General features: G+C 38.8%; 1 pseudogene; it reads right to left on the bottom strand.

The window, feature by feature from the left end:
* The window catches only part of LOC119592361, a 15719-nt pseudogene that overhangs the window by 2517 nt on the left and 12921 nt on the right, over positions 1 to 281 (bottom strand).

Raw genomic sequence — 281 nt, 5'->3', positions numbered from 1 at the left:
TTAAGACGAAAATGTCATCACATTTTTCCTAACAGACCTTTTTTTATACTGTATGTTTTCGTAGACCAGTCCGAATAAACCGCTTCGGTACAGGAGTCGAAGACATATGGTATAGTTGGTGTCATACTTCAAATCGTGTTTCGGAATCTGTGTTTCGTTCAAAAATGTGCGCTGAAAAAAAAGGAAGTCAGGCACTCTGTGTATTGCATGTGAAACTGCCATTTGCATGTGATGTGTTACAACGTGTGCAAGCGTGTTTTATTTTGTACTGATCGCATGTA

Source organism: Penaeus monodon, chromosome 30, assembly GCF_015228065.2.
Source record: "Penaeus monodon isolate SGIC_2016 chromosome 30, NSTDA_Pmon_1, whole genome shotgun sequence".
Classification (NCBI taxonomy): Eukaryota; Metazoa; Arthropoda; class Malacostraca; order Decapoda; family Penaeidae; genus Penaeus; species Penaeus monodon.
Note: the sequence above shows the minus strand (reverse complement) of the source record. Positions and strands in the feature narration are given on the sequence as shown.